The 20,096-nt window shown below is 39.0% G+C and overlaps 1 long non-coding RNA gene across 2 annotated transcripts in view; it reads right to left on the bottom strand.

Annotated features, from left to right (window-relative positions):
* The window catches only part of LOC118570698, a 108,990-nt gene that overhangs the window by 49,156 nt on the left and 39,738 nt on the right, over window positions 1-20,096 (bottom strand). The gene's annotated exons all lie outside the window — the stretch shown is intronic.

Here is a 20,096-nt window from a genome sequence, read left to right as displayed (position 1 = left end):
AGGAGGCAGTGACTACTTGTGTTGCCATGAACTAAAGAGAGAGAAAGGAGTAACCCACCTGATGGCCCAGATCTGCACTACTGCTGTGGCCCCAAGAGAAATGTTGAGAGAGTGGTTAGAGTCAAGGCATGGAGAGGTGGAGTTTATGTGGGTTTTGTGAGCACTGGACCCATAGACAAAAGAGATGTCACTGTTCTGGCTTTAGCGTCCAGTCCTTAAACATGTCTTTTGAAGTAGTTTGTTCTTAGACCATACCAATAACCCAGATAGATGGGAACAAAGAACTTCACTCCCCCAACGTCCCACACATACTTTATCCAAACACCACCCTTATCCTACCACTCCTCCACCCACCACCCCACCCACAAAGCCCTGGCAGAACTCTGGCAGCATCCATTTGTAGATGATAAAATGGAATCCTCTCAAGATGATGCAGACTTGAATGGTGAGTGGTTTTTTTTTTTTTTCAAGTGCTTAGGTTCCAGAATGGTTTACAACCCAGGAATACAGTCCTTATGGAGCAACTGACTAATAAATAATAAGATAAGATCGTGTTGTTATAAAAAAAAAAAAAGTCAGAATAGATTTGTAAACCATTTTGCTAGAAAGAAAGTTTTTGGTTTTATCTTTTTTTAACATTTTCATCTGTTTAAATCATACAATATGAGTGACATGAGTCTACCCATGGTGCACATACATGGCCCAGCTTAATGTTGACTCATAATTCAATCAATCATAGCATAAATCTAAGACATCACACCTTCTTATCGGTGATGGCTTAAAGTGCATTTCTAAAAGCAGTCATTCTTTTTTAAAAAAACATAAAAATATCATTTTCATAGGAAAGAAAAATTTGACAAAATAATTCCCAATAATTCTTTCATACTACCAAATATTATCACTAGCTAAATTTTCCCAGTTTGTAATTGTTTGTTTTATTTTAACTTTTATGGCATATTGATTTTTTTATGTGTGTGTATAGATATGTGTGGGGGCACGCATGCCCCCACATGCTTGTGGATGTCAGAGGACACCTGACTGGATTTGGATCTCTCCTTCTACCTTGTAGACTCTGCTCAAACTCACACCAGCAGTCTTGGCGGCAAGGGGCTTTCACCAATGAGCCATCTCACACATTCGTGTTTGTCTCCTAAGAGTCAGTATCCACACAGGGGTACCTAGCTGATTTATTGCTTAAGTGGAGAGAGGGGGGGGGGGGGAGGGGGGGAGAGAGAGAGAGAGAGAGAGAGAGAGAGAGAGATGGATGCTGCCTCATGTTTTATTTTCCTTTTTTATAGAAAACCCCAACCATCTGTCCTTATAATCTCTCACATTCTAGATATTGACACATTTCTCTGTCCTCTATGTTTCACAGTTCAATATTTTCCAATTAGATATTTTTAAGTTCTTGTTTTGATTTTTAAAAAATGATGCTTTAAGGGGTTTTTTAGAACCCATGTTTCCCTCATGAAATGTTACAATACATCTTTTCTCTACATCTTATTTCTATGAATGTGATTGCCTAGTTCAAACTGGGTCACAGTACCAGTTTCTCTCAAAATCACTTCATCACCCCCGTCCTTTCTGCTGCGAACAAATTAGCAGAATCCCTTCTCATTACAGAGAGGAAACCAAGACAAAACGAATATAAGGCTGATCATTAATAAGGTCATAGTGGTGCAGGACTCAGATGTAGGCTGCACAGGGAAATGTGACCACTGCAGTCACAGAGACAAATTGTGTTGTGTGGGCATGACACCATGAGCATCCCTGCTCTGACAATGAATAAAACCCCACCAAGTTCATCAGCACAGAAAAAATGGACTCTTGTGTGAGTTACAGTTAGGATTGGAGTCTTAGCGATTCCTATCCAAATCACCTAACTTTTGTTGCCCTCGGTTTCTTTATCCAAAAAATAAACATAAGGTAATAATAATGGGTTAGTAATGTAAAGATGATTAAGAAATGGGAAACAATACAGTTAAAATATGGAAATCATCATTACGACACACTAGATATTTGCTGTTATAGTAGTTGCCATATAGCTGGGCAGTCGTGGCACATGCCTTTAGTCCCAGCACTTGGGAGGCAGAGACAGGCAGATCTCGAGTCACCTGCCCAGCTAGAATGGGTTTTTCTGAGACTTCAATAGAATACATGGCCTGGACCTAGGTGGAGTTAGGACTTGACCAGTCAGTGTTTTCTAGACTTTTCCCACTCTACATCCAAACCATCTCACAATTGAACAAACCTCCAGATCACAATTGGATCAACTTCTAGATTAAGAATCTGGATAATTATGTGCCTAGAGAGGGGTAACAAACATAGACCATTATCCTGACAGACTCATTGTTCAGATTACTCACTCTCTATTCATCAAGCTAGTACTTTAAAAATCAGTTGAAGTAAATTTGCCACTGGGAAGGGATCACAAACATAGGCCTTAAAATGTGCCAGTAGAAGAGGTCCATGTGAGATTTTCTATAGTTTGAAAGGAACAGAATCTTTTATCTGCATATTGGTCTGTCACACTAATAAAATAAAAACGTATCTCCTGTTGGAAGTTTGACTGATAAAAGTTTGTGAATTGTTTTATCAACACTGACCTTCCTGTGTTTATATCAATAGGAACTTTAATCAATTGCTCATCTCTGCTTATAATTGATTAAAAATATTTTCGTGGCTTTTAATTGTTGAAATTTTTCCTGCATATTAAGAAACCAATATGCAAGTAGGAAACTTCACAGACATATGGATAAATGTGACAAAGAATCATGAAATCCATTTCACAACAAGCTCTCCCACCAAATATAAGTCTATCGCTGTTTCTTTAGAGTCAAGCCTAGGAATTATGTGGATTTTATTTGCCAACTCCACTGGGCCATGGGACTCTCAGGTATCTAGATATTTTTTCTGGATATGTCTGTGTGAGTGTTACTGAAGGAAAGAGAATAAAATGTGAAAATGTATTATGAAAAAAAAATCTGCCCTCTTCAATGTGGGTGAATATCTTTCAACATATTATGGGCCCAGAACAAAAAAGAGAAAAGGCTTAGTTCATATTGATTCTCTCTCTCTCTCTCTCTCTCTCTCTCTCTCTCTCTCTCTCTCTCTCTCTCTGTGTGTGTGTGTGTGTGTGTGTGTGTGTGTCTGTCTGTCTGTCTGTCTAACATTTAAGCTTGGACATTAATGTCTTCTTGCCCCTAGACCACCAGTTCTCAACCTATGGGTCACAACCCCTTTGGGGGTAACACGTCAGATGTCCTGCATATCGGCTATTTACACTACAATTCATAAAAGTAGCAAAATTACAGTTATGAAGTAGCAACAAAATAATGCTATGGTTGGGGGTCACCACTACATGAGGCCTTAGGAAGGATGAAAACCACTGCTCTAGATCAATAAATAAATAAATAAATAAATAAATGAATGAATGAATGAATGAATGAATAAATAAATAAATAAATAAATAAATAAATAAATAAACCTTAAACTGTCATGTTCCTGGTTCTCAGACCTTCAGATTCAGATTGGATGAAGTCATTGGTTTTCTGACTCTCCAGCTCATACAGCAGATCAGGGGATATCACAGCCACAGATTTTCTCTCTCCCTCTTCTCCTCTTTCCCATCCCCCACTCCCTCTTCCTGCTTCCGTCCCTTCTTCCCCACTTCCCCATCTTGCTCTTGTTCTCACTGTATATGAAGGCGTGTGTGTGTGTGTGTGTGTGTGTGTGTGTGTGTGTGTGTACATATCCATGAGTTCTGCATCTGTGGATTTGACCAATCACAGACTGAAAATGGACTCACCCTGGTGTGGTGGTGTATGTCTATTATTCCACCACTTCTGAGGCTGAGGCAATAAGGTCATAAGTTTGAAGCCAGTCTAATACATAATGAGTTCCAGGGCAGCCTGGTCTATACAGCAAGATCTTGTTTCAAAAAAAAAAAAGGGGGGGGAAATAATATATTTGGAGCTATGACAGCTGAATCTTACGATAACACGAGATAACATTTCTTATGTTATCCCCTAAATAATATAGAATAACAGTTTACTTACATAGCATTTACATGGCAGTAGACACTATAAGTGATCTAAAGAAGATATGAAGAATGAACATATGCTGCATTCAAACTCTACACAAACCACTTTATAAAAGGGACTTGAGCATCCTAGACCTAGGTCTTCACAGGGGTACTGGAAACCAATCCCCATAGGTACCAACACATGTCTGTCTACATCCCACTGTTTCTGTTTCTATAGAGAAGCCTGAATAATATAAGGAATTTAAATTCTTCCATAAGTTCCAAGTTTTCAGCATAGCTAAGAATAAAGTGCATAATGTGGTAGAATTGATGTAGATCAAGCTCCATTCCTTCCTTTAAGCAACCATCACCCTCTGATTGTTTATTTTGAACCCAGCAGGTAAAATGTAAAAGAATTCAGTGTCATGGAGTTATGACACAGAGTTCAAATCATTGGGCAGGTGAAACTTTTAAGAGCTTGCTCTCAAAACAAAATGCAGTTTTTTTGTTTTTTAAATGAGCTTTTAAGTAAGAAACAGTGTTTATTACAAATAACAAAAAACGTGGTTGTTTGAAACAAGTGTTGGTTAAAACTCAGTAGTAACCAAATTAATTATACAAAAAAATACAAAAATTGTATCACTAATTTTGTTTAGAATTGCTATTGCATTATGACCATAAAAGAAATATTCATTGAAAATTATTCTTTTTATTTTTTAAATATTAATGGCTTATCACAAATCTGTACACCAATAATTTTTCTAACTAGCTTTTTGTGTAAACCGTAGTTACACAAAAGAAGAGATGCTAAAATCAGTGCTGAGTCTTATCTATAACAAAACTCAAATTACTCTTGATAACTATCCTTACAAGAAAAATCATTCAATTGAATAGCTTCTTTCTATGTGACATTTTTAGTATGCAATCACAAGACAGTATCTCAAGCACTGAAGGTGCGGTAGGTACTGAACTATGAATTTTAAAAGGGTTGGTGTGGAATAATACAATGACAACAGGAAGGCTGGGGACGGTTGGAAAGACACAGTAAGTGAACTGAGAGAGCATACAGTGCCAACATGAGACTGCCGAGAGGCTGCTCCGATTAGAGAAGACTGTTCTTGGATGTTGGAAGACGATGCTGGACACTTAAAATCAACCAGATTTGGAAGACTTGAAAGCTAGAAGCAGAAGTCTAGGTCTTATATGTAAGGAGTCACTATCCATGATGTAAGCTGCAAAGAAATCAACTTTGGAGAACAGAATGATACGAGGAAACTCTCAAACAAGAAAGGTGGAGTAGGCCAAGCAAAATGCTATAGATATGGGCTAAAAAGTGGATGTGAGAAAAGGGAGGAGGTGCACATTAGTGACACATGGAGACTGATGACCAAAGGGTTATAAGAAATAAGCGAGGGGTTGGGGATTTAGCTCAGTGGTAGAGTGCTTGCCTAGCAAGCGCACGGCCCTGGGTTCGATGCTCAGCTCCACAAAAAAAAAAAGAAAGAAAGAAAGAAAGAAAGAAAGGAAGAAAGAAAGAAAGAAAGAAAGAAAGAAAGAAAGAAAGAAGCAAGAGAAAAGAGAAAAGGAAAAGGGAGATCACTACATTTTGAAACCCGGGAAATCATGAAAATAAATGGTAATATTGGTAAATATCCAACTGGAATTAATCCAAGTCTTAAACATTCTAAAACGCTATACACTGAAGAGATTATTGATAAAGATTTAGTTGTCACCCCTCCCTTCAAGGCTCAGGTATCTATTCGGAAAAGGAAGTTCCAGACACAACAGAGCAGAAACACGTATGAACTCACAGAGACTGTGAGCATGTACAAGACCTGCACAGGTTCAAGCCAGACAAAATCCCAGCACTGAGAAAGGGGAGTGGACACTAAGTCCCACCCCTAACAGAGAAGCTATTGGCAGTTGATGGCTGCAATGGAGTTTTCCTCAATGGAGTGGCAGTGGCTATATCAAACACAGCCCGATACTCAAGAGTAACTGGTCAACACAAAACAGGGTCCATATTTATTTTTCCAAAGGGTGTTTTTGTTTTTAAGAGTGAGAAAGAACATGAAATTGGGTGGGTAGGGAGAGGTTAAATCTGAGAGGTGTCAGGTAGGGGAAGAATATGACCAAAATATACAGTATGAAAACTTCTAAAAATAAATAATTTAAGCAGATTTAGTTATCAAGCATGGTATTTTTATTATTGCGATGAAATTAAATTTAATGATTCTAGTTCTTTGATATTGTAATAAGTGTCAGAAACCTCTTTGAATTTATTAACATTCAAAACATAAACCAGTTAGCAGACATAAAGTATTACTTTTAAAAATAAGCATTAGTGGGGTTGGGGATTTAGCTCAGTGGTAGAGTGCTTCCCCAGCAAGCGCAAGGCCCTGGGTTTAGTCCTCAGCTCCAAATAAACTAATAATAATAATAATAATAATAATAATAATAATAATAATAAGCATTAGGAGCAGGAAGGACACAGTAGTTCGTGTCTGTAATCCTAGCACTTGGGAGGTGGAAGCAGAAGGCGGAGGAATTCAAAACCATCCTTATCCTTATGACAAATTCAAAGCCAGCCTGAGTTACATGAGGCTCTGTACCAAACAACAAAAGTCAAACAAGGAAAACCACAAGGGCAGAACACCAAGAATCTGAAGGAGTAGTGTTGCATCATCAAATCCAGGATGCATGCAAGTGAGTGATCACATTCAAAAGCAGTTTTGACATCCACTAATTTCTTGGAGGGAGCACATGTGTTTCATGGTACATGAGTCAGAGAACAACTTGTAGAACTAGTTTTTCCTCTTACCATGTGAGTTCTGAGGATGTGACTCATGTCGTCAGTCTTGGTAGCAAGTGTCTTTACCTGCTATCCATCTCTCCAGGCCTAAATCATCAAAGTATTATTCAACCCCCAACTCAGTAGAATTATAAGATAAACATTTTCTCTTCTTTCATTCTCTTTCTTTTCCTTTTCTTTCCTTTTTTTTGTCTTTGTCATTGAAACAATGGCTGATCTTAGACTAAAACATAACCATTAAGAGGGTCTAAGTGAAAAGCTGAGTGTGTGGCCACAAGTGAACAGTAATTCATAAATTCTGGTACAAAGTGTCATATAGCATCAGTTTTTGTGTTTGTAGCTGTGAGGATCTAACTCGGGACTTTGCAGATGCTAGGCAACTGTTTTTCCTCTGAGAAGTATTATCCCAGCCTGTGGATGGATGGTTTTGATCTCTACAGTCTGACCTAGCACAGCTTTGCTTCAGTGCAGACCAAATCCATGCTCCAAAAACAAATACTTTAATCAGGAATACATCTTTAATAAAAACTTACTTATTAGTATTATTTTGAGTTTTTGAGACAGGACCTCACGGTGTAGTCAAGGCTGATCTCAAGCTTAGGTCCTCCCGCTTCAGCCTCCCAATGGAGAGACTGAAGAACCATCATATCCAGTTTTTTGGCAAAATTTATCAAGTTAGGTTAATTCCTTGATTAATTTTCAAAGTAGCCCAGCTGGAGACTTCCATTTTTGTTACTCTAATTAATTATATTGAACACATCTTCATAACTTTCTATGTAAATTTTCTAAGGATATATGATGGACTTTTGGAATTTTTTATCTATATTAATGACTCCCATCATTACTTAAGCCACTGTGGGATTTTTGCTTTTTCATTTGTGTATGTGTCTGTCTGTTTATGTTTCTGTTATATATCCAAGAACAATGTTGTTTAATCTCATTTTACACATGTAAATTTGAGTCAGAAAAGTAATCTTTCTTTTTTTCTTTTATAGAAAAGAGGTTTTTGTTTTTGGGTTTTTTGGGTTTTTTTTTTTCCAGCTAGGCATGATGGTACACACCTTTCATCCCAGCACTTAGAAGATAGAAGCCAGCAGATCTCTGAGTTCAAGGTCAGCCTGGTGCTACAAAGCAAGTTTCTGGATAGGCAAGGCTACATAAAGAGACCCTGCCTCAAAAGAAAACAAAAAAAGCATTAAAATGCACATTTGATGGATAGACACCAATTCACATACACAGACATCCCATGAATACATAAAACCAGAAGCCATAATATGTATGCAAAGGACCTATAAGGTAAAGATAGATGATAGATAGATAGATAGATAGATAGATAGATAGATAGATAGATAGATAGATAGATCCTGACAACATCATGGAACATAGAACCTCCAAGGATGCCACTGAGTTCATTTTATGCTGGTCATCTGCTCTGCTACTGGGCCTGGGGCCTACCTGTAAGGGCAGTTTGCTTCCCCACTGAAATTCCCTTGGAGGAAACTCATTTTTAATTTGCAAGTGGCTATCAATTGGAGACAGCTTATGGATTGGGATGAGGACATGTGTCCACATCTCCTTTCAGCTCTAGGACCCCGTGCTAACCCTGTGCATGATGCCAGTCTCTGTAAGTTCATATGTCTGCCAGCCCTGCTGTGTCCAGAAGGCCTTGATTAGTTGGTGTCCTCCATTCCTCTGGCCCTTACACTCTTTCCACCTCCTCTTGAGCAGAGTTCCCTGAGCCCTGTAGGGAGATTTGGAGGAGACATCCCTTTTAGGGCTGAGTATTCCAAGGTCTATCACCTTCTGCATATTGTCTGTCTTTGCGTCTCTGTATTTTTTTCCATCTGTTGCAGGAGGAAGCTTTTTGATGATGGCTGAGCAAGGCATGGATCTATGAGTCCAGCAGAATGTTTTTAGGAGTCATTTTATTGCTGTGTTCCTTTGACAGACAGTAGTATTTGGTTTTCCCCTGGGTCCCCGGCCTATCTAGTCTCAGGTTCTTGGCCACCCAAGCAGTGTTAGGTATGGGTTCCATCTCATGGAGGGCCTTAACACCAATCAGAGAGTGGTTGGTTACTCCCACAAGCTGTGTGCCACTACTGCACCAGCATATCTTGCAGGCAGGTCACCATTGTAGATTGAAGGGTTAGTAGCTGGGTTAGTGTTTACCTTTCTCCTTTGGTAGCATGCAGAGGATGGAATCTTAATCAAATTTACAATTTATTTGATGCTAACTGTTTACCACGTGACTTTTTTTTCCAGGGTCTAGGTGGCCAAATAGACCAACCTGAAGGTCCTGAGATCAGACCTTTTGGCTTCACATGTAGAGACAGCTGGAGCAGGACCACTGTGAATGAAAGATGGATTCCAAGTTGTTTCCAACATACCTGGTACAACAATCGGCTTCCACTAAAAGTGTGTCTGATTTTTAACTTTTGGATATATTCTCATTGTTTAATACTCAAATGCTTTCTAAAACATATTCATCTACACCTCAAGAAAATGAGGGCATCTTCATGTAAGTATAGCCTAGCGCTTGACCCCACCATTGTCCCTGGCCCCACTTCTCTTCTCCTGCTGGTCTACTTCCTCACCCCAAATAGTCCCCTTTCACCTTACATGTCCCATAGAAATCCAGGTTCCACATACAAGGAAGAACATGCGACATTTGTCTTCCCCCTCCCACTACCATGTCTTCTCACAGCTCTTTCTCTCTTTAAATATCCACCACATGTTCAGAGAAAGAGAGACAGAATATGAAACAAAACACACAATAAATATCTTCTGATTCTCACTAATTTGTCCTAACATGATGGTATCTAGTTTCACATTTTTTTCCTGCAAATGACATAATTTAATTATTTTTATAACTGAGTCAATTTTTCTGTTCTTTGTAGAATCTAGATACTAATCGCCTGTCAGCTATGTAACTGGAAAATATTTCTCCTGTTCTTTTGCTGTCTCTTTACCCTGCTGGTTGTTTACTAGGTAGAAGGATTCTAATTTCAAGCAATCTCATTTTGTCAATCCTTGAAATACGTCCTGAGCTGTCAGAATCCTTTCCAGGAATCCCTTGCCCTGAAAAGTACCCAAACATGCTCAGCTTGCTAGGAACATGACAGTGACAAGCCCCCGTTGGTTCTTCATACTGTAAATGTTATCAGAAATTTAGTTCTGATTGCCTATGATTGTGTTACATGCTGTCCAAAAAGACTTCCCTCAATTCCAAATGCACAGTCATCTATCTCGGCCACAGTTTTACTGATAACTACTACTGTACTTCTGAATGTGCTGGGATGAGAAATTCCATACTAAACTCACAGATTTAGAATCAACACAGTATGCTACACAGCAAAGCATACTAAAAACCTCCTCATCCTTCCTGCTGAATGCCCTCAAGTCAGGCAACGCTGTCGGTGATTTTCACTCCCTTAATTACTCATTTGTCATTGGCCAAACTTTTTGAATGTGTTTCTTGTCTTTGAAACATAACAAGAGAATATAATGTTTCTCTGGCAAGAAGAAATCGGTAGCATGATGGATGGAACTTCAGGAACACGACACAAGCTGCTTGTTTAAACTTTAATAAAAAACACACTTGGATCGTCCTTGCTGGATCTGAAACTTAACAAGAATTGGCGTGCCAAGGACGCTAAGCACATTTTTGTACATTTAGATTTTTACCGTTATCCGTGCTATAGAAGAGTTGTCATTTCCAGATTACTTGGCGTAGAATTTGAAGAATTCTGGGACTTTAGTATAGTGTTGATTAAAAACTAATCCATATTTAAATTAGTCCGAATATATTTTTAAAGTATTTTTATGGCATGAAGTATTATTTTATCACAGACTACTTAATATACATCACAAGTGGTTTTTGTTTGTTTGTTTGTTTGTTTTTTCTGTTGTTGTTTTCAGTTCTGGAGATGGAACGCTAGATCTCCCACATGCTAGGCAACATTTCTACCATGGCATCCCAGCCCAGCCCTTGAGTGTCACAGCTCAGTCTTCAGGAAGAGATCTCTCTGTTAACTATATGTGGAGTGATTTCTTCAGCAACCAAATACAATAAGTTAAATAAAAAGAAGTATTAAATCTAAACATAAAGTATTGAAATAAAAGCATTTTAAAAAAAAAACTTAATCTGATGGAAATGAAGACATTTCATTTCTATTCTCCAGATCAGCCCTTTTGACCTCTAAACTAACTCTTGCTAGCTCAATGACTGTGCCTGTGACCTCGCAAATAACCATGATGTTACAATGAGAGCCTTGAAGTGTTCTATAAAACCTGATTCTGGATGCTGCATGGGATGGTCATTCAAACATGGTCAGAGATGAGAACAGACTTGAGAGTTAAGGATTTATTGTTTCCCATTTTCATCCCAAAAAAAACATTCAAATAGTGCCTCTTTCTTTAAGTCTTACACAGCAATTAAACTTTGCATTTCAAAGCTTCTATTGTTTTACTTAATATCATTTTATAGATTTATCATAAGCAATTTGAATAAGCAAGATAGCACACAAAAATATGTTCATTTAAAATTATTTACATTGAGTCACAATTATTAAAAGTAAGTAGATAATCATCTATATCATCCATATAAATATATATATATATTTCCTTTAAAAACTATATTTGTGAGTATAGATAAAAAGATTATATACATCTCATTAAGTAATGAATGTAGTGATCAATGAGTCAACTCATTTCTGAGTCAACTATAACTTTTTTTCCTGATTAGAATGCTATGGTAGAGGATTATTATGGCAGCAATTTGTGTGAGATTTATTCTATCAGATCAAATACAGACTTGAGAGCACCTGAATCTGAAATGGAAAAGGATGCCTTTGTTGTGAATAAAAAAATGTATCTTATAAGATATCTCATTTATCTATTCTTACAAACAGTAGTGGACATGATCCTTAGGAAAGCAGGTACATGGGCTGGAGAGATGGCTCAGCCGTTAAAGGCTAGGCTCACAACCAAAAATATGGGAAAGCAGGTGCATTTTAAAGTGTAATTTACATACATTTGACTTACAAAATTTCTTTTTAAAAAATTGTTTTATGTATATAAATGCTCTATCTGCATATATAACTTTGTGTCAGAAGAGGACATCAGATCCCACAATAGATGACTATGAGCCACCATGTGGTTGCTGGGAATTGAACTCAGGACCTCTGGCAGAGCAGCCAGTGCTCTTAACCACTGAGCTATCTCTCCAGCCCAGACTTACAAAATTTCATTCTCAACCAATTTTGATTCCACTGATGGTATTAAAAAGAAAAGGCTAAATGAAATTTCTAATGAATTTGTTCTTCTCAGCAAATTTATATAGAGTAACTTGAAGTGAGTAGAAAGAATTGATGGACAACAGGCTGAGAATGAACATTTTCAAAGCTCAGGGCTGGATCTGCTGGCCCCACATTTTTTCAAATCACTCTAGAGTGGTTTACTTCAGTGTGTTTACCTCCAGGCGTTTGTTTGAGACCAATATTCACATGCTTAACAGGTAACGGATTCTTTGAGGAACTTGCCCCACTCCTTTGACTGAACAAAAATGACTCTTAAAATTTTAATATGGGGCCAGTGGGATGGATCGGCAGGTGAAGGCGCTTGCTGCAAGCCTGATGGACAACTTGAGTTCCATGGTGGAAGGAGGAAGTGACTCCCACAGGTAGTCCTCTGGCCTCCACAGATGTTCTCTCTCTCTCTCTCTCTCTCTCTCTCTCTCTCTCTCTCACACACACACACACACACACACACACACACACACACACACAAATAGATAAGTAAATAAATGTGGGGTTTTGAAGAGTAAATGGTTATTGAACATTAAAGACTTGTTACAGGTGGAAAGTTCAGCTTATACCTTCGCCATCTAAATGTCATTGTTTAAATGTCTAACTAGAATTTTCAAATTATTGAATTCTTCAGTTGGCATCTATTTTTAACTCAGAAATTCAGTGCACAGTGCCTAAGCGATCAGGCCCTAAGTCACACATAAACATGATTGGGGATGGAAAAGTTAATCTTCATCAGCTGTAAGAGACACCCTCATTGGGCAGCTTGAAATTTATATACCATAATGCTTTTTGTTTAATCCCAATTCAAAGGACATGATAATTTATCAACAATGAAAGTTTCTCTCCTTTAATACTGACTTTTTAAATTCATAATTCTGAATTTCTCCTAAATTCCCTAGGTCCATTGTCATGGTGCTTAAGAGGTAATTAATCTTATTATTTCCTAAGGCAATGCTTGTTTAATTTGGATTTTTTAAGATTTATTTATTTATTATGCATATAGAAAAGAGTGCCAGATTTCATTACAGATGGTTGTGAGCCACCATGTGATCGCTGGGAATTGAACTCAGGACCTCTAGAAGAGCAGTTGGTGCTCTTAACCTCTGAGCCATCTCTCCAGCCCCCAATTTTGGATTTTTTTAAGCTAGAGACTGGCCTAAGCATCTCCCTCTCCCGCCAAAAAGGGAATGGGGAAGCGGTTACCATAGTGTCTCACACAACCCCGTGGCAGACACGTGGGTCAGCCTCTAGAAAGAATTACAGTGAAATATTAAATGTGAAAAAACTTCACTGCAGTGGAAGCTGCTGAGAACCAGGGAATGTTCTCCTTTGTCTCTTGACAGTCTAGGGACAGCTGCCTTCTTTGTGTATGTAGCTACAAATGGCCACAGCCCAGCTCCAGGGCAGCTCCCCTCCTATAGTCAAGAGCTGTGTATAGTTTCATCCTCTCGACGTGTCCTCAGAGAAACATCCTCACTGACACACACATCTCACATATCCTAAACAAATGAGCTACATCCGGGGACACAGACCACATAGCACAGTTGAATCTGCTTTGTACGACCTCTGTGAGTCCCTGCCAGAGAAATGCGGGAAGATGCCCTGCGAGTCTCTACTTGCAGTGCCAACTCTAAAGGCAAGAACAGTCTGACATATAACCTGACTTCCCCTAGAAAGTGTAGCACTTTTAAATCCAGCTGCGGTTCCAGTACCATGAGTGCCACCATGCTTCCTGCCATGATAATAGTGGACTGACCCTTTGAAACTGTAAGCCAGCCCTCAATTAAACGCTTTCTTTTATAAGAGTTGCTTGGTCATGGAGTCTCTTCTCAGCAATAGAACAGTGACTAAGGCAATGATATGTTCTTAACCACTGAGCCATCTCTCCAGCCCAGATTATTTTTATTAAAAATAAATTTTTATACAGTATAATCTCATCATGATTTCTCCTCCCTCACCTCCTCCCAGATCTTCTCCACTCATCCTCATCTAACTCTGTGCCTTCTCTCTCTCTCTTTAGAAAACCAACAAGCCAGCGGGGTGGTGGTGGCACATGCCTATAATCCCAGCACTCGGGAGGCAGAGGCAGGTGGATCTCTGTAAGTTCGAGGCCAGCCTGGTCTACAGAGCTAGTCCAGGAAAGGTACAAAGCTACAGAGAAACCCTGTCTTGAAAAACAACAACAACAACAAAAAGAAAACCAACAAGCCAATTTAAAGAAAGAAGAAGAAGAAAACAAAGTAAATAGACAGAGAAAAGCACAAGAAACATATACACATGCAGAGACATACACACACACACACACACACACACACACACTCCGATAAAAACATAAAATCAGAAACCAAAATAGATAAGCAAAAGACCTACCACAGTTAATTAATTTTTCATTCTATTGGGCATGACAAATTTAAATCAATAGTTATATACATTTCTATTGGCTTTGAAAGTTATAAATTTACAAACTCAAGTTCCATTTGCTCTCAGGATACCATCTTACAAGGTCTCCAATTTGCAGTAAAGCTCGTTAAGGAAGGGAATGGCTCAGTTGCCTTTAGCCTACTGGCTATGGGTGGGTTAAGACTTCTGTTGGTCTTTTCTGTGTTGAACACACAGATTGCAAGCTCAGCACCACTTAGAGATCTTTGGCAACAGTTAACTCTGCAGCTCTCATATGATTGAGCCTGTAAGATAATGAGTATTCAGAGATGAGTAATTCCTAGGGGGTGCTCACCAACCTAAGACAGAATGCCTGTGTGGCCTGGACAGGTGTCTCCATGACGGGTAAGGTGATCTGCCGACGTCCCTCACAACCTAAGTCAGAAGCTTATTTTTTAGTAAAAGGAGGGAACCTGTAGGTCCCTGGTCCCCGTCTTGGGTAACTGTTGCATTGCTTGCCGACCTTGACTTTGATATCCTCCCTATGCTAATTCCCTGAGAGATTCCACCCTCCTGAATGCTTAAGGGAAGCTCCTTGTCTGTGTATCCAGCATATTGGGCATTAACAGCTTAGATGCAAGATTGAAAAACATTAGAAGCTTGCCTAGCAAGTGCAGGGCCCAGGGTTCAATCCTCAGCTTAAAAAAAAAAAAAATCAGACGTGAACTTCTGCCCTCTGGGGTTCTCCCATTGTGCTGTAAACCTGTATTTAAGACCTCCTCCCTCCTTCAATAAACAGCATTCAGCATTCAAAAGGAGAAGGAGGAGAAGGAGAAGAGGAAGAAGAAGAAGAAGAAGAAGAAGAAGAAGAAGAAGAAGAAGAAGAAGGGGTCAAGATCATGATGGGGAAACCAACAAAGCCAGCTGACCAGTACTAGTTGGAGCTCACTGACTCTGGACTGCCAGCTCGGGAACCTGCATGGGACTGAACTAGGCCCGCTGAATGTGGGTGACAGTTGTGTGGCTTGATCTGTTTGTGGGGTCCCTGGCAGCAGGACCAGGACTTATCCCAGGTGCATGAACTGGCTTTTGGAGCCCATTCCCTGTGATGGGATACCTTGCTCAGCCTTGATACAATGGAGAAGGGCTAGGCTCTCCTTCAACTTGGTATGCCAGACTTTGTTGACTACCATGGGAGGCCTTACCTACTCTGAGGAGTGGATGGGGGCAGAGTGGAAGGGAGGTGAGGAGGTGGGAGAAGGGGAGGGAGGGGGAATTGGGCTTGGTATGTAAAATGAAAAAAAATTTAATAAATAAATATATTTTTTAAAAATATAAAAAAAATTTAAAAAAAAAGAAAGTGGTTAGTTACTCCTAAGATGCTTGTGCCATTATTACACCACTCAGCGTGTGTTGCTGGACCAGCAATCAGTAGTTATTGTAGCTCACAGAATTCACATCTGGGTAAGACTGGTGACCACTTTTCTCCTTTGGTAGCATGCACAGCACCTCCCAGTACTATGAAAGCTAGGAGTAGGAATGAAGTTTTCAGGTGACTGTCAGTTTGACATATTCTGTGACTCAAGTATGTGTTGTCTTCAGCAATGGGGTCTTATGGTCAAGTTCTAGAGGGTAGATCATAGGACTGATAATGGCCTGCACTCTTTGTGAGTTTATGGACCTTACTGGCCAACAGCTCCAAAAGAAGTAAGCCATATCTGTCACTGGGCTTTCTATTTGTTAGCCTGTGAGTCTAGTAGAGGCATCATTGCTATGTTATAAGGTATTCCATTTGAACTCTTTTATATATGTGCATGCATGTATTGGGGGGGGGAGCTTTTTAATGTACTTATTTATTTATTTATTTATTGTCTTTACATCCTGACTGAAGTTTTCCCTCCCTCTACTCCTTCCAGTCCCTGCTGTCTTCCTCTAGACCATGCAGGTACACTTGCACTCACGCATGCATATACCCACACACAGACACCCACAATCATTAATGTCAAGTTGGGTATTCCTTAGCAAAAGCCTGTAACTCAAGTACCAAGTAGGAGAGAGGTGACTCTCCAGAACTTGCTGGCTTTTAGCCTCACTAAAATGCACACCCAAGGTTCAAGGAGAGACTCTGCCTCAAAGGAATAAGCAGTGATAGAGAAATATGCTGCTGCCCACTTCAGGTTCTGCTTGGTCAGTCACACATACCATACATACAGTCACAGACACTTACCTATTCTCCCTCTGTCTCTCTCTGTGTCTCTCTGTGTCTCTCTGTGTCACTCTCTCTTTCTCTCTCTCACACACACAAAGAATAATAAACCTTTAACATTCTCTATTATAGAAAATATGAATGACATTCTCTCAAATCAAGCCCAAATCCATCCCTATAGCAGAAAAATCTCTAATTTGCACACTTGTATGTGTATTGCATATGTATATATCCTTGGACAGATGTATAGAGTATGCTTAAGTTGTAAGATTTTTCTTCACTTACTGCCTTGTACTTGCTAGAGGAATTAATGCTTTTTCTGATAATGAAATAAGAGTTGTTTTCAGAAACTCATTTTGGTGTTTGCCCTCATGGACACTCTCTCTCTCTCTCTCTCTCTCTCTCTCTCTCTCTCTCTCTCTCTCTCTCATTCGGCAAGCACACACATGTGTGAACACACATTTTAGTTGTACTGAACTTAATGTGAAATTTTAGATAAGAGTCTCATTTATTGGCAATTCAGGGAAAAGGGTTTAGCTTAATCCCCAGTTAATGAAACCCCTGCTGGTGAGTTTCCTTTGTCAACACAGCATTTAGTGCATAGAACTTCATGCCTTCTCGATCACTAAAAGCCACTGTGGTTAGGCCCAACTGGAATGTAAAAGTTGGAGGGCAGGGTTTTATAAAATGTTATAAGAAGATTATGTTCAGAAATCACATGGGCTAGCTCTGTTTAAAACTACTTTCCAGTTTCTGTATTTTGCTGTTAAGAGCAGCCAATAACTATGCTTCAAACATAACAAACCATGTCGTGGGAATCAAACATGATTGATTGACCTATGGTTCCTTAAAAAGCCAGGTCTGCCCAGAATGTCCCTCACTCACCTTTAGAGGATAGACACACATATATATATATGACTTCAAAAATTGTAATATTTAACTGTCCAGAGAGATATAATATTTAATCAAACATTGGCCTTTAAGAACGCTATCAGTATAAAGCAAAGAACAATCAGACTGCAACCCACAGACCCAGGAAGGTTACATAGCAAGGGGGACCCTAAGATGATTATGTCTTATAATAAATTTTGGTTTTACTCAATCACTGGGCAAGCCTCAATGAAACATTTCACTATTAGGATAAGAATTTGTACTGTATCAAGCTGATAATAGAAAAAAAAATAAATGAATGAATGAATAAAGAAAGAAAGAGGTAGGTAGATAGATAAATAGAAAGAAAGAAAGAAAGAAAGAAAGAAAGAAAGAAAGATAGAAAGAAAGAAAGAAAGATAGATTGATTAGATAGATAGATAGATAGATAGATAGATAGATAAAAAATGAAAACAAAAAAGAATGCTATCAATAAACCTGGCAGTGGTGGCACACACCTTTGATCCCAGCACTCAGGAGGCAGAGCCAGATGGATCTCTATGAGTTTGAGGCCAGCCTGGGCTACAGAGTGAGATCCAGGCCAGGCACCAAAACTACACAGAGAAACCCTGTCTTGAAAGAAAAAAAAAAGAATGCTATCAGTAATTGATGCATTATTTTTGCTAGTATTTACAATAAAGACAAACTACGATGATATTCATTCAACACTAAACATGTATCACAGTTTCTCTTTGGAGGTATAAGAAGCACTTTCGATTTGATTTAGTCTATCAATATGGTCCCTCGGGTGGCTAAAGAAAACCCCCTAACAATGGCGACAGTCACAAGGCAGGGATGTGCAAATGATCACAGTAATTAATGGGTGGTGTGAGAATCTGCCCTGGTCCCTTCACCTCTATGTTACTTCAGGGGATTCAACCCATAATTCCTCTACAGAGTCATTTTAAAGCCACGAAGAATAGACTGCTGGTAAAACCAAAGCATGAATAAAGACGTAAGACTCTAAGTTTATTTGAAAACTATGAAACACTATTTTTAAAGCTGGTCTTTCAGAAAACACCTCTTTTCTTGCATCTCTATACATTTTAAATCACAGTAGTGAGGAATGAACCCAAGGCCTTGTTTATGCTAAGCAAATGATCTGCTGTAAGCTATAAGATAAGCTATCTTCCCATTCTTGAATGTTTCTCTTCCTTAAAAGTTCTAGAAATGGCTGGGCACCAGCGGCAGCATGTCTTTAATGCCAGCACCCTGGAGGCAGAGACAGGTGGATCTTTGTTGAGTTCAGGCCAGCCTGATCTAAGAAATGTTTTCCAGAACACCCAAAGCTGTTACACAGAGAAACTCCATCTCAAAAAAAAGGCCTAAAATGTTAAATTAGTATGTGGATAAACCAGATACTTTTCAAAATTATTTTAGCCTTGTCAGTTTTTTTTAATCCAAAGTAATGCTTAGCTACTAAAGGGTTTTGTCTTTCTATCTTTTCCTTCCTTCCTCCTTCCTTCCTTCCTCCTTTCTTTTTCTTTCTTTCTTTCTTTCTTTCTTTCTTTCTTTCTTTCTTTCTTTCTTTTCGTTTTTGTGTTTTGTTTTTTGCTTTTTGTTTGTTTCTTTGTTTCTTTGTTTTTCAAGACAGAGTCTCTCTATGTAGCCTTGGCCTGGAACTCACTCAGTAGATAAGCTGGCCTCAGACTCAGAGATCCATCTGCCTCTGCCTCCAAAATGCTGGGATTAAAAGCGTGCACCGCCACCACCTGGCTCTACTAAAGAATTATAACTTTAATCTAAGACTCTGCATAATTTCATTGAAATGACTGCTTTGGATGTCCTTGTTTAAACTTAGCTATATATACATAAAGTTTAAAATACAAAGACCAGAAATCCCAGGTACCCTTCAAGTGTAGAAAAACAATGTCTACAGACTCCCAGCAGAGACTGACTTACCCTTTTATGCAGTGCTGAGAAATCCACTAACCTGACTCTGCCCTTTGAGAAATAAAATCAAACATTTGCTTCCATGACCCCAATACTGAATTCATCATCCTGTTACGCTGTGGATATCTCTCTGTATTCTGTGAATGTGTTGCTCTGATTGGTTAATAAATAAACTGCTGATTGGCCAGTGGCCAGGCAGGAAGTATAGTATAGGTGTGACAAAGAGAGAGGAGAATTCTGGGAACAGGAAGGCTGAGTCAGGAGTCACCAGCCACACACAGAAGAAGCAAGATGTAAAGTCAGAACTGGGAAAAGGCATCAAGCCACATGACTAAACATAAATAAGAATTATGGGTTAATTTAAGATGTGAGATCTAGCTGGCAAGAAGCCTGAGCCTTTAGGCCATATAGTTTTAATTAATATAAGCCTCTGTGTGTTTATTTGGATCTTAGCGCCAGCAGGCCCAGGGAGGACTGGAGAAAGCTCCAGCTACACTGTTACTTGATTTCTCCTTGCTTAGCTACATTACATGTTATCATTTT

Source organism: Onychomys torridus, chromosome 19 (assembly GCF_903995425.1).
Source record: "Onychomys torridus chromosome 19, mOncTor1.1, whole genome shotgun sequence".
NCBI lineage: Eukaryota > Metazoa > Chordata > Mammalia > Rodentia > Cricetidae > Onychomys > Onychomys torridus.
This window is presented reverse-complemented; position numbering and strand designations above follow the sequence as displayed.